Genomic DNA, 12,157 nt, shown 5'->3' with positions numbered 1-12,157 from the left:
AGGAAACAGCACTCTGAGGAATTGCGTGTCAACCTCATTTAATTATATTTCACGCTTGCCATGCGGACAGTTCTTTCACAGATCAATACCAGCTTTACTGAATCGTCAATACATTATTCTGCTTTGCAGACACCTTTGTGCGGGACAGCTTTTACACCTCAACATTCTACTCATTTGGCAAAACGTTTGCTCAGCTGTATTTTTACTGGAATTACTGGCTTTTATCTAGAGCGATTTACAGAGGTTACAGTTTTGACGTGTTATCCATTTATACAGCTGAATGTTTACTAAGGCAAGTGGGGGTTAAGTACCTTGCCCAAGGGTGCAACGGAAGTGCCCTAGCAGGGAATTGAACCAGCAACCTTTCGGTTATGAGCCCTATACCACTCTGTTACACTGCCACCCAGCCCAAGTCCAGCATTACTGCATACAAGTATTAGCCTGCGTGCAGCTCTTTTTCACTGACAAGGGTATGTCCTGGCTGGTTAATGTGCTCAGCGGTTGTGATCAGCAGATTGATAACACTGCGGCACATGTGCACTTGTATTGGTAACAGTGATACCTTTGAAGCTGGAGGATGTGGTTGGCCATCCTGTTTCGGTGTCCTCAGTGATAGAGGGGTGTTGTGTTCATATTTATAAGATTAAGAGATGGATATGATGATGTTTTTCTGTTTCCCTCGTTTTAAATTCATTTCATGAAAAGTATAAACTTCCTTTCCCTTACGTTTGTAATAGCCTCATGTTGTGATGGGAGAGTGTAGCTTTCTGAATTCCATAATGGGTGGAGCTTCCCCCTGTGAACCAATCAAAAGACTTTGCTGTCTGGAGCAAAACTCTTTTGTTGGTTCAGACGAGAGTGTATCTGACAAAACTTGGTAGCTCCACCCATTCTGAGGTATATGAAGCTTGCTTTATTCCATGCCATCATCTGGTCATTAATTTATTTCCAGAAAATAAATGATTCCCTGAATATTTTCATTTGTTTGGGAAACTGCACAAAAATACATTTGAAATTCGATATACCGAATTTGCATATGTGAGATGCAGTATGATCTGGCAGCTGATGATGTGCAATCAGTAATCAGTATTTACTGAAACCGCATTTCATAGATTTGTGTGTTTATGGGTGAGGCTGGCATGTCAGACAGCTCCTAATCGTAGAAGTAAACACTGGTTTCTCACATTCTCCGCCACACCTCAGAGACCAGCCCTCTCAGAGGATATGAGCTCATGTGTTTCTCTTCCACTGCATACCATCTTCTGAGTCAGGGGCAACCAATACAAAAGGGCTTGAGTCACCGACAGGTAAACAATGTACTGGCCAGAATGCAGCTGTCAGTTTTGTCCATTTCGATTATTTAAATATTTTAGTAAAGTACATTACATGACATGCATTTATCAGATGCTCTTATCCAGAGCGACTTCCAGCACAATAGAACATAAGTGTATCCATTCAAGTTAAAAAAGTAAGCTGATTACACTCATACTGTTGAGAGTCCCTATGCTTTCCTAGCTTTATGATCTTGTATCACCATCGAAAGGCTAGGCGCCAATAAAAAAAAAAAAAATTCCCATCATGCTGTGCCAGTGCTTCTGAAAGGGTTTTTTTCCCAGCATGCCTTGGGTGAGTGTCCTCTCTGTTTGTTCTGTCTCTGTGTGACCTTGTGACTCACAAGCAGTGCCCAGATGGCCTCCAGGCCCCACTGATTCAGCAGGCTGCTGTTCTGTGCTCTGGCTAACACACATCTCCCTGTCTGCACAAGCAACTTAACTTTGCATTTGCACACACACTGAGTCATTTCCTCATACACAGTTCTTCTTCAGTGATCTCAGCTATTCGATTGTCAGCCGTTTGGCTGTTTGATTGCCGGTGGAAAGATGGAAACAAGCAACTTACTGTTCTTATATGCATGTTAGCTGATCTGCGTCCTTTAAAGCAGTTCTCCCTTTGGCTGCCTCTTCTCTCATTGGCTTGCAGCAGGGAATACAGTGATGAGATTGGCCACCTTGGTAAGTGTGTGCTCAGGGGGACCTCCATTGACATGAGGAAGGAAGCTGTGTTGATAAGGAAGTAGAGCTTGGGCCTTAGTCATTCAGCCGTTCAACAACAATATAAGATTTACAGTCAACGTGAGCAATCTCTCCCGAGAGACTGTGGCCACCATTATTTGTCACAACGCAGGTTGTGGTGACTGAAAGGAGTATTTATTCCTCCTTAGAGATGGTATTCCATTACAATGTAGTGATTTTAGATGGATTATTGTGGCATGTGCAATACTTCCTCTGAGGTCACAGACTAAGTGTGCATGATTAACATTTTATAAGAATTAAAGATGGAATAGCATTGTATTAATGATAGTTTATGACTAGTAGACCGTTTCACCAGTAGAGTAATTTCACCAAATCTTTATTGCCTCTCTGACAAAGAGTGTGTAGCAACATATTGCAAAAACAACCAAAATCTGCATTGACAATTTATTACAGTATTCTTTCTAAATAATGTGGACTAGACAGTTTTTTATTCCATCTGGCATTATTTTTTTTTCTGTTAACATTATATGTTAACGTTATATGCATCATCTTTAATTTTATGCAAGTCGTGAAAAAAATGTAGTTCATTAGGGAATTTTTGAATGAAAATTATGTTGACCAGTTCACACTTGCATTTTACTCTATGAGATTCTTATAAATAGGACTGGAACACAAATAACCTGCTTCAGCCTGCTGTGAATCTAGCTTTCTGCCAATGACTTTTTATGAGGCAGGGACACATTATTTGTTCCCAAATGTGTGTTCTGTATATACTGTTGCTGATTTGGACGCTGATTTGCTCATGTTGAAACCTTTTGTGGTTGTTACCCCAGCCCATCTGAATGCTGTTACTGCACAGTTTGAACCTCCGTTCAGTCCAAAATGATAAATCCATCCTGAGCTCTGGTTAAGTCAGACACCCCAAACTAGACACCTCTTCACATGAGACGGGTGCGTTCAAACTCCTTGGGACTCAGCGTAGCCAGTCAATTTGCAGCGTCTCTCTGACCATCACCCAGCCCTGGGTCTGGGAGAAGAAGAACGCTGGTGAGCCTTATAATTGGATCTGAGCTTGTTTTACAGACGGAACAAGACTTTGCGGCATTTTACAGGCAGAGCTTGTCGGCAGCCCCGGGTCGCTTTCATCTGCTGAGTAAACTCTGGTGACGCTCCAGGAAGAATACTGATCACTGATTGTGTCCAGGTGGCTGTGGGGGCAGGGATTGCTCTTATGTTTTTCTTAATGAGGTTTTGATTCCTTCAGAGTCGGATTCATTAGTAAAACAAGAAGAAGAAGGAGAAGAATAAGAAGAGGAAAACACACATCGAGATAAAAAGATAGCTGTGGCAGTTTTTCTCCCTGTACACTTATCAAGGCTCACAGATTTCAGGTGCAAATATGTTTTTAAAGCCTGTTCTTTCTGTCAGACTCTCACCCTTTCTGCCTCACTGTGTCTGAGTCTGTCAGGGAATGTCAAGTGATTTATTAAAAGGGAAATGCTGTTTCTTTGTGAAAACACCAGTCCGCTAGTAGAGTAGATCCACGTTTTTTTTTACTTGTAGGTAAACATTCATTCTGTTCATTGCTGATAGATCACTCATTTCCCTACACTATCTGTTTAGGAGGCCCGGGATTTATTGTATTGCAGAAGTGAAAATGGTGTTATTATCTGTGTACTGACTGAGACTGCATTGGAGCTGTGCAGTGTACTGACTGAGACTGCATTGGGGCTGTGCTGTGTACTGACTGAAACTGCATTGGGGCTGTGCTGTGTACTGACTGAGACTGTATTGGGGCTGTGCTGTGCATTAGCTGAGACTGCATTGGGTCTGTGCTGTGTACTGACTGAGACTGTATTGGGGCTGTGCTGTGCATTAACTGAGACTGCATTGGGTCTGTGCTGTGTACTGACTGAGACTGTATTGGGGCTGTGCTGTGCATTAACTGAGACTGCATTGGGTCTGTGCTGTGTACTGACTGAGACTGTTTTGGGGCTGTGCTGTGCATTAACTGAGACTGCATTGGGTCTGTGCTGTGCACTGACTGAGACTGCATTGGGGCTGTGCTGTGTACTAACTGAGACTGTATTGGGGCTGTGCTGTGCATTAACTGAGACTGCATTGGGTCTGTGCTGTGTACTGGCTGAGACTGTATTGGGGCTGTGCTGTGCATTAACTGAGACTGCATTGGGTCTGTGCTGTGCACTGACTGAGACTGCATTGGGGCTGTGCTGTGTACTAACTGAGACTGTATTGGGGCTGTGCTGTGCATTAACTGAGACTGCATTGGGTCTGTGCTGTGTACTGACTGAGACTGTATTGGGGCTGTGCTGTGCATTAACTGAGACTGCATTGGGTCTGTGCTGTGTATTGTGCTCTCCTCTTCTCTCCTGCTCATGCTTCTGTTGCAGTGTTCTCTCTTTTATAATTGGCATGCCGCTGTCACCGGCGCAGATGAAGCAGCCGTCATAAGGCCATATGGCATGAGCCACGCTGTGTGCTGCATGATGATGTCACACGGTGTAATCTCGCAATGGCCCCAGTCCTGGCCACTGAGGATTCAGTGTTATCTTCAGAATGAGAGATCAACTGAAATTAAGTCATAGCTGGCAAGTCATACTTGGGTGTCTGGCAATGCCAGCAACATGCATTGGGATTAATTAGTCTGCAGTAACTACAAATTAAAACAACACATACAAAAAAAGCATAATCTTAGTGATGACAATAATACTTAGGATTATATAAAGAAATTATATTGAATGAAATAGTGCAACCTTGTTTGTCTTAACCAAGTGAAAGATTGATGCATGGCGCAATCAAAAACCATACATTATGATTTTTGGAACAAAAATGCCGCTCCTTTTAACAGCAGTTTTAACTCACCTTCAAGCAGAAAGATGTTCTAGCAACTACAAGGCTTATATCTAACCACTACTGGCCTAATTCTTAGTCAGTATTCCTAGCCTAGTATATTATTCAGACACATTAGCTGCTTTATATTGTAGTGCATGAGCCCAAAGAGGGCCCAGAAGATTAAAATGGTATGCAGGTTTGTCAGATTGATTACCATTCATACCTGAAATAGTGTGAAGCGGCATGATCCTGAATTCAAATTCTCAGGGTTGTCCAAGGACATGCATAATTTTACACTCTCACTGTAGCCTTATACTTCTGTTGTTGTTGTTGAGATGGCGTTGGAGTTCCCTTAATTTTTTTTTTTCCTTTAAGGAGATGAAATGGAAATCCTACAGCGTGAAACCCAATTTTCTACAATGTCAAGAGTGCATATGATGAAAGTGCATCTTAATACAGCAGCCAAATTAAGACGGTGAATCCTGGCTGTCTCAGACGTTAATGGGGAGTGAAAGCCACTACACACAAGCCTGTCTCTGCTGTGCTTCTCATCACCATAGCAACTGTTTGGAATGCGCGAGTTCTCTGTGTCTATTGCAGCAGACTGTTCCCAGGTTGAGAAAATGTGGTCTACCACTACAAAAAAACACACACATCCACATGCTGTCTGCATGTGGGGACCTGCAAAGACAGTATTCAGGATGAATTGACAGTTACATTTATAAACCTTTCATACATTTATACATTTTTAAAATAATGCTTTAAAGTAAGGGCAGACATGCAGCAGATGGTAATACTTGAATACCAGACCTCCATGGTAACGTAATAGTAACAAAGCATGTCATCTCTATGGTGTATCGTTTTCTTTATCAGCAGAGGGTTATTCTTATCTTTACACTGTTAAACCACCATTAAAGTAAAACCATGTTGTATGTGTCATAAAAATATTATGTCCATAACTCGTTGTATTTTATATGGTCATGATTCATTGTACAACATATTTAAAATGATATAGAAAAGAGTATTTTTGTTATAATGACCAATGGAATGCTTGTAGTTTTCATGCAGACTTTAATTTTTCCAGTTATATACAGTAATTGTGGATGTGCATGGTTTAATTGCTTTGATTGTGCCGTAACTGCTGTACTGCCCAGTCGAAGGACTTTTGAAGCATTAGCCTAAAGCATTAGCGCTTCATTGCCCAGTGCGTGCACATCTGTCCTCTAATTGCACCTTACTGCATATCATACCTCACTGGGAGTGCAAACACTGTGGGCCACCAGATGAGCACAGTCATTTTTAATTGGAAGCCTAATTGGGCCTGTCTGATACTCACCACTGTTCCAGCTGTGAGATCCGTGTGTGAAACAGAGTATGAAGCAGTGGTCATTTACTTGGCTTTGTAAGGAGATGGTGGCCAGTTCAAATGAAAGCCTCATTGCTGTGGTACCTTTCTGCAAGGTGCTGAGCCTGAATCCCCCAGTGAACATCTACTGCATCTGTATGTCAGATGAAGGCCACACACTTAGTGACTGCACTAAGCACTGCATTGATGTTCAGGGCAAATGCCAGTCTCCTCCTGTGTGTCTGTGCCCTTTTTCAGGCCCCAAACCCTTCTGTCACACTCGACTTTAATGCAACATACAGTAGATTAGTGATAATTGTTAGAAATGACATTACATTATTGTCATTTAGCAAACACTCTTATCTAGAGCTACTTACATAGGTTACAATTTTACATGATGGCCATTTACACAGCTGGATATTTAATGAAGCAGTTCTGGGTTAAGTACCTTGCCCAAGCTTACAGTGGTATTGCCCGAGCGGGGAGTCGAACCTGCAACCTTTTCAGTTACAAACCCTGCTCCTTACCGCTATGCCACGTTGCCGTCCAAACCATCTGACCTTCTAACCTTTTTTAAATTTTGACTTCTCTCAGCAGGGGGCGCTGGAGGTCCTTGAACAGTCTGTGGTGTAGCAGAGGGGGAAGTGGTTTCGCAGGCGGACTCGCCGGCCCAGACTCGCACTTCAGCGGCTGGAGGCTCTGTCTGCAGTGGCAGCCTCTCTCTCCTCTGCAGGCTACACGGCCGAACGGCTCTCTGAGCCAGGAGAAACACGCCCTGGACATGGACTGAACACTCCGGTCTCCTGAGTGCAGCTCGGGCGGACGACTCGGAGGGGGCAGCTGGGCAGAGCGAGGGCCGTGGGCTGTTATGGGCGTGAGAGCTTTCCCGAGGTGAAGCACAGCTGCTCTTCCAGGAACTGTGAGTACCCCCCCCATCATGTCTGAGAGCTGGATGTGGAAGAGTGGTTAGAATGAGCCGTGGAAGGAGACCCATAGTTGCTGCTTTAAATGGATGCCCCTTTGGCTGTTTTTGCAGTCATCTGCTATGGTTGTGTGTTCATGCTATATGTTACGACATTAGGGTCAAAATTCTATGAATGACATGAACCATGATTTTTTCAGTACGTCCTGTCCTTGTTCTGACTAAAGAATATGACTCTAATCCATTTCTGACTGACTACATATTGATGATGGAAGTGTTTCCTCTAATTTCCACAGTTCATGTGCGGTAGATACAAGGCGTGAGAAAATAATATGTTATATTGGTATCTGATAAGGTATAATTTGTACCTTAAAGTTAAAATTTAATGAGATAAACAGCCTGTTGCAATTAAAGATATTTGCTGAGTGTTGTATGTGGTCTGCCGGGTTTCAAGTAGAAAACTGACATCTGTCTGTTCAAATTATTTGTTTGTGGAGTGTATTATTTTGTTATTATTATTTATCTTTTTTCCCCCAATTCGATTTGTCTCGCCGTGACAACGTCTGAACTCATGTGGGAACACTGAATTGACATTCTGAAGTTTGCTAACCCACAGCCAGTAGAACTCAGACAGCATACCACAGTAAAATGGGTGCCAAATATAGGCTAAGTACTACCCTACAGACATCATCTGAGCAACTGCACCTAATGAATTGCAGGGGCGCATGAGAGCAATGAGACAAGAAAACCATGGCTGACCTACCTACCCCATGTCTGTGGCGTAACAAAGCCAATTTGTTCTGCCGCTGTGGACGCCTGTTGTAAGATCATATAGCCGGTTTCAAGCCTGTGCTGTAAGGCTCAGCCTGAACTCGAAGTGAGGAGCTTACCACATGAGCCACTCAGGAGCCTCGAGTACATTATCTGTTTGTTGTCATGGCAAACTAGCGTGACACACAGCATCGAAACAGCTTCCACATCCTTGAATTAGAACAAACTTCAGTGGCACCCCAGCACGCTCTGAATAGGCGCGCTTTCATGTAGCCTGGTTACCAGCACGACGATAACAGTAACAAAACCACGCTGCCCATGTGACTCCCTGCCTGAAGCTGCTGATGTGGCCATCCCCTGCAGCCTCAGACAGCAGGAGGATCCAGACCTGCAACTGACTGCTGGTGCGAACAGTGCAGCACCTCATGCGTTGATTTTAAACCGTTCTTGACAAAAACCGAGCCTATTGCCACATACAGCTTGTGGCTGATTACGTTATTTTTACCTAGGTTTTTACGTTACCCATTTTATACAGCTGGATTTTTACTGAGGCAATTCTGGGCTAAGTGCATTGCCCAAGGGTAGAGCAGCAGTGCCCCAGTGAGGAACTGAACTTGCAACCTTTTGGTTACAAGTCCTGCTCCTTACCACTATGCTATACTGCTGCCCAAGACTACCAACGCTGCTCAATTTGCCTGACTTGATTGGCCTTGATAACATTTACATGCTTAGTAGTACTTACCCAAGGGCACAAACGTGACTTACATTCTCTACTTATTATCCCGTCTTTATATCAGGATATTTACCAAAGCAAATGAGGCTCACCATTTTCCCTTGCTCAAAGATTCAGGAGTGGAGCCCCACCTTGGATTTGAACCAGCAACCTGGCTACAAGTCACCCTAATCACTATACTGCCCTGCCATGAGTGAACTGATTGTTATATTTTGAAGCAGCTGCTGATAAACTGGAGAAAGAATGAACATGAACCATAAAAGTTTGCAGTCCAGCTGTGCATACTGTATTTGCCTGCGTGTGAGAGAGAAAGAGAGTAGTTCCAGGAATGTGTGTCAGAGTACAGTAGGTCACGTTTCCTCCGCAGAGGGACAGGAAGACAGGACGCACTGCACAGGAAGCGTTCCCCATCTCCTAGCAGATGCAGGAGGGCGGCTGCTTACCCAGCAAAACTGCATACCGAGGAAACACTGAGGAAGACACACCGAGGAAGACCGAGAATGCGACCCAAAGCAGACACCCCAAATACCAACCCCACACACCGCTGACACAATTACTCTGTAGAGAGAGGGCATTTTAACGATGGGTCAGACTTTAAACTGGTGAAAAATGAGCCAACAGAGATAAATCTAATCGCAGAATAGCTCCTTAGACTGTTCCAAAACGAATGAATCCAACTGAATTCAACTGAATTCAACTGAAATAGCTCACTTCCTGCTGGAGCGGCTCATCTATAAAGTGTGTTCTGAGCTTAGTTACCACTGCTTTAGAGTACCAGAGCAGTCCCCTGTACAGGCTTCTGCTGGGGAGAACTATTTGTGTGTTTCCTGTCCTTTGGTGAGATAGTTAGAGACAACCATTTCTCACAGAATCAGACCAGAAGTTAAAACCACCAATTTGACTTTCAGATGTGTTATTTTGGTCCTCTCAGGCAACAACTGAAAACACAGCTAGTCATTATCTTTATTCCTAAGGACCACCAAGTCCATACTTCCAACATGCATATCGTTGTTCTCTAGAGACGTGAGGAAGCACAGCAATGCTATATACTTTGCACACTAACAAACTGGCAACATGAATTAAGAAAGAAATCACCCTTTGGAAAATAATTCCGGTATAAGCTTTCAGAGAGTGTGTGAACATTAAAAGTCATCATCATAGTCATTTAGCAGACACAGTTATCCAGAGCGATTTACATGGGTTAACATTTTACATGTTACCCATTTATACAGCTGGATATTTACTAAAACGTTTCTGGGTTAAGTACTTTGCCCAAGGGTACAGCAGCAATGCCCCAGCAGGGAGTTGAACCTGCAACCTTTAGGTGAAGCGCTGTGTTCTTTACCACTAGACCACATTGCTGCCCCTGCCCAGCGCTCAAGAGAGTTGAGACCCTCTTCCGTTCCTCTTTTCTCAGTGGTCTGGTAGCGAGCCCACGTCACAGCGGTGGTTTGTGATTAGCGTGCGCATTGTTAGCGGCCGGGGCAACGGGCAGGCTCTTGTAAGGACCTTTGTTTGCACGCAAAGGACTGGATGTAAGGCTTCCTGTTTCCAGGGGAATCCTGTTTGTGAGGTGGCTTCCCAACACAATGGCCCCAGGCCACGAAGCACCGCAGAGTTCTCCCAGAATCCGCCATGCAAAGGACAGGAGACAATACAGCGCAATGTCGAGCACGATGCATCAGTACCTGACGCATTTCCACACAACCCACACACAGCCACGGTGCGAAAGGGCACATGGTTTTCAAAGCAGGCTTATTTATTGATTATTATTTATTGACATTATTCATCACAGTGTCTTATGCAAAAGGCATGAAACATTGTGAAAAAGCTTTTTTTTTGGCTGTAAAATGTATAATGAAACTGTCACTCAGCCTGTATATTCATGTCTTTTTAGAGTGCCGCTGGCTTGCAGTGAATGGGTGCTGCTGAATTTGACAAAATCACAATTAAGTGACTAAGTTTTCTTCATTTGCCGCCAAATTTCGATGTATTTATTTCATACCTAGGAACAGACTTTGGGTAAGGAGTAGCATTTACTGCAATAGTGAATTTGCACACTGTAAGTACTGTAAACGGTGCTCCATATCATGAGGTCAGTGGCCGTGCCACTCAGCGCGATTTCTTTTCTACAACTCTCCGTCCCTGCATTTTTAACAATGGTTACATTTTTTTTTTAACCAGTCAAACTTACAATTATTGTGAGAGTGCCGTGGTTTGACATGATGATAACAACGATGCTGTGACTGGCCTTTTGGCTGCAGTGGTATGACCTATTTCTAAGGCAGTGTTTCAGTGGTCCACTGAGCATTTTGTTCCCTATCAGAACACTGGAGATGAACCGCCCTCCGCACCAATCAGTGACATTAAACATCTCTTTCGAAAAGGGTGGAACAAGGCTGGGGTAGCCCGTTTCTGCTCTAAATCTTTCATAGGGCGGTTGGTGCGGTTTCCCTTGGCTGTCGTACATTGATGTGACTACAGAGATAATGGGACATGCCAGCGTGCTAGTTTAGATCTTCACTTTGCATCTCCACTGCTGCTAAGGGATTGCGCTCCGCTGATCCCAGTGCAGTAACTGTGTGGCGGCTCTACATGTTTAAATTCCTCACTGAGTTTAGTTCCGAATCTGAGAATAAAGTCAGGATGTGTCTCCACTACAACATCGCATTTTAAGCAGATCTGCATCATCTGTGGGTTATAGTGAAGTGAAACCATCAGTGGTTACTCTGTGCTCAGGGTTCAAAAGTCTACATGCAACTCTATATAGACTGACTCCATTTAGCCGACGCAGGAGGGACTCACGTCATCCTTGCATCACACATGTCTGCTAGTTTCATTGTAAACCTGTGAATTAGGACCGATTTAAATCAGGGAAGTGAAAATGTAGCGATCATAATGGCATTTTCAGGTGAGTTGTCTTCATTGTGCTGTAGTTGCTACCATTAGAGGCCTCAGCAGACATGTTGGGCCACATTTGTGTTGCACAGGTCCTGTATCCGTGGCGATCTGTATCAGGCGTTGCTTGGTAACCATCATTAACATCTTCTACATGGTGGGGCTTTTTATCATCAACATCCTGTACAGCGTGGTGCTTGGTAACAACTCCAAACATCCTTTCACCCAGATTGTTGACCCCGGAGGTTACTCTGCGTGACCGCAGAGAGATAAACACCCGAGCCAGCAGACAGACACGAGATGACAGGTCAAAGGTCATTGCCGCTAGCTGTAAACCTCTTGTTGAAGAAAGATGACATGGACTTGGTACAGTGAATGGAGATGGTAGCAATGGAAACTGAGGCGTGGTGGCGTGAGCTATGTCACTGGCGCTGTGCCGTCATTTTCAGGGAGCCAGCATTGTAACCACCAGATGGCAGTCCCGAATGCAAGGAACCAAGCTGCTGTTGCACCATTGGGAAAGGCATTTAACCTGAGCTTCAGCCTCAGTTCCCAGTGGGGGACAAAGGGGAAGGAGGCATTTTTATTTTTCATGCTATGAT

General features: G+C 44.0%; 1 protein-coding gene across 2 annotated transcripts in view; it reads left to right on the top strand.

Annotated features, from left to right (window-relative positions):
• LOC118790084 (receptor-type tyrosine-protein phosphatase epsilon-like) overlaps positions 1-12,157 on the top strand; it is a 57,410-nt gene that overhangs the window by 20,862 nt on the left and 24,391 nt on the right. For both annotated transcript variants that reach the window (XM_036546896.1, XM_036546895.1), the window contains exon 2: positions 6,826-7,150. The gene's annotated coding sequence lies outside the window, so the exon portion shown is untranslated. The remainder of the gene's footprint in view (positions 1-6,825; positions 7,151-12,157) is intronic.

Source organism: Megalops cyprinoides, chromosome 15, assembly GCF_013368585.1.
Source record: "Megalops cyprinoides isolate fMegCyp1 chromosome 15, fMegCyp1.pri, whole genome shotgun sequence".
NCBI classification, from domain to species: domain Eukaryota; kingdom Metazoa; phylum Chordata; class Actinopteri; order Elopiformes; family Megalopidae; genus Megalops; species Megalops cyprinoides.
The sequence above is the reverse complement of the archived record's forward strand: the minus strand, read 5'-3'. Positions and strand labels throughout refer to the sequence as shown.